The sequence below is a fragment of the Triticum aestivum genome, chromosome 7D, assembly GCF_018294505.1.
Source record: "Triticum aestivum cultivar Chinese Spring chromosome 7D, IWGSC CS RefSeq v2.1, whole genome shotgun sequence".
Classification (NCBI taxonomy): Eukaryota; Viridiplantae; Streptophyta; class Magnoliopsida; order Poales; family Poaceae; genus Triticum; species Triticum aestivum.
This window is the reverse complement of record NC_057814.1, coordinates 168,775,681-168,778,955: the sequence shown is the minus strand read 5'-3', so window position 1 is coordinate 168,778,955 and position 3,275 is coordinate 168,775,681.

Sequence of the window (3,275 nt, the reverse complement as noted above, 5' to 3'; positions counted from 1 at the left end):
CCGTTCTTTTCCCCGCATGTTCCAAAGTTGCGATGATCTCTGATGAGAGATGGCCTAATCATGTGGTGACATGAAGGGCAGCAAGGTGGTACTGTTGTAGCATACCAGCCTTGCATCATCCGACTTTCTCCGACGTTAACGTGGACGGAGTCACGTTATCGTTCTTTCCCCCTTCCGTGCTACCACATGTTTCATTTGCAGGATGCGGTTTAGTAAGTTGGTAACCTCTTTCCGTGTACACACCAAACAGAGAGGCCGGGATGATGGTACCTTGGCCCAGGATTAAAGCCAGTCATCCGGTCAGGGGGCATGGGTGTTTTCGGTTGGGACCGAGAGGGGGGGCACCCCCTTAGAGCGCGCGTATAGAAATTTGATCCCATGCTACGCGAGGTTGTAACCTCCCCGTCTCAAGGTTTTTCTTGAACGTTGCCGAGGGTGATCCCTGGCTTCGGAATATTAAAATCGGTGTGTACTGGTTAGACATGTTTCTTCCAAAACACCGTAAACGGAACTAGTCCCCGTGACTACAGAAATCCGTTGGCTGTGGTTAAGTACAAACTCTGCAGAGTCAACTCCTTCCAAATCATCGTATCCATGATCTAGTAGTGTAATCATTATATCTATATCTATCCGCGTGGAAAACTTGTCCCCGGTGAACAAGCTCAAGTGGTAAATCCAGATTTATTGTTATTCCTGTGGATGGACTAACTTTATATTTGTCTCGTGCTTGTGATAATTTATGTTCCCGAACTATTGAATTATTAAACTGCAATATAAGCCCTTTATGCGATGTCGCTCCGACGTCCGACTGTGGCACGCACTGCCGTTATTTTCTGTTATAAGCCCTTTATGTGGTGTCGCCCCGACGCCCGACTGTGGCATTATTATTCTGCAGTTTCCGCTCGAGGAGTCATTCAGACACTCGTTTGGCACCAGTATTATTATTCTCGCAGTTTCCTCTCGAGGAGTCTTTCAGACACTCGTTTGGCACCAGTATTACTATTCTGCAGTTTCCTCTCGAGGAGTCATTCTGACCCTCGCTTGGCACCCAGTATTTATTATCTCTATGTCTGAACGCACTGGATAAATTGTTCATATGCTTCATGTTTACATTTGTTATATCTTATGTCCGAACTGTCTTGCGAGTACTTTCATAGTACTCACCTGGCTTGTTGATTTGGCCAGATTGTTGACGAAGGCGATCTCTTGGATGAAGAGTTTGATAGCGCGTCCGACGCCTAGAGGAGTCCCAGTCAGTCCCGCGCGATCCCGGATATTGGTCACTTGTATTATATACGCTTCCGCCACCCGCAATAAGTCTCCTCGAGCCTCGCTCCGACGCTCGATGAGCTGTAGTCTTCAGGAATCATATCACTCGCTTCGCGGTGATATTTCCACCACCGTTATTATCGTGAGTTAGTAGTATGCCACCCTATCCGCCGTCTTGTTTTAGCGGCGTGCATGTAATAAAATTGTTGGGCATCCTCCGCTCAACCTTGTATTATATTCAGTACTCCTGGTATTTTTCTCTTCTGTGACCAAGATATTGTCTACCAGTGAGAAGGAATTCTTCCTTACTGGTCCGTAAAAGGGATTGGTCTCTCAATAATTATTTTATTGAAAAACCGGTCGTGACACTTATACGTTGAAATTTAGTCAGAGGTCATCTTATAATGCTACCGTCGATCTAAGCAAATAAGATGCATAAAAGATAAACATCACATGCAATCAATATAAGTGATATGATATGGCCATCATCATCTTGTGCTTTTGATCTCCATCTCCAAAACACCGTCATGATCACCATCGTCACCGGCGCAACACCTTGATCTCCATCGTAGCATCGTTGTCGTCTCGCTAGCTATTGCTTCTACGACTATTGCTACCGCTTAGTGATAAAGTAAAGCAATTACATGGCAGTTGCATTTCATACAATAAAGCGACAACCATATGGCTCCTGCCAGTTGCCGATAACTCTGTTACAAAACATGATCATCTCATACAATAAAATTTAGCATCATGTCTTGACCATATCACATCACAGCATGCCCTGCAAAAACAAGTTAGACGTCCTCTACTTTGTTGTTGCAAGTTTTATGTGGATGCTATGGGCTGAGCAAGAACCGTTCTTACCTACGCATCAAAACCACAACGATATTTCGTCAAGTATTGTTTTAACCTTCACAAGGACCGGGCGTAGCCACACTCGATTCAACTAAAGTTGGTGAAACTGACACCCGCCAGCCACCTGTGTGCGAAGCACGTCGGTAGAACCAGTCTCGCGTAAGTGTACACGCGTAATGTCGGTCCGGGCCGCTTCATCCAACAATACCACCGAATAAAAGTATGACATGCTGGTAAGCAGTATGACTTGTATCGCCCACAACTCACTAGTGTTCTATTCGTGCATATAACATCTACGCATAAACCTGGCTCGGATGCCACTGTTGGGTAACGTAGTAATTTCAAGAAAATTCCTACGCACGCGCAAGATCATGGTGATGCATAGCAACGAGAGGGGAGAGTGTTGTCCACGTACCCTCGTAGACCGAAAGCAGAAGCGATATGACAACGCGGTTGATGTAGTCGTACGTCTTCACGATCGACCGATCCTAGTACCGAACGTACGACACCTCCGCGATCTGCACACCTTCAGCTAGGTGACATCCCACGAACTCATGATCCAGTAGAGCTTCGTCAGCACGACGGCGTGATGACGGTGATGATGAAGCTACCGGCGCAGGGCTTTGCCTAAGCACTACGACGATATGACCGAGGTGGATTATGATGGAGGGGGGCACCGCACACGGCTAAAAGATCAATGATCAACTTGTGTGTCTATGGGGTGCCCCCCTCCCCCGTATATAAAGGAGTGGAGGAGGGGGGAGGGCCGGCCCTCTATGGCGCGCCCTGGAGGAGTCCTACTCCCACCAGGAGTAGGATTCCCCCCCTTCACTAGTTGGACTAGGAGAGAAGGAAGGGGGAGAGAGGGAGGAAGGAAAGGGGGCGCCGCCCCCTCCTAGTCCAATTCGGACCAGAGGGAGAGGGAGCGCACGGCCTGCCCTGGTCTCCTCTCTCTCTCTCTCCACTATGGCCCAATAAGGCCCATACACTTACCGGGGGGTTCCGGTAACCTCTCGGTACTCCAGTAAAATCCTAATTTCACCCGGAACTATTCCGATATCCAAATATAGGCTTCCAATATAACGATCTTTATGTCTCGACCATTTCGAGACTCCTCGTCATGTCCGTGATCATATCCGAGACTCCGAACT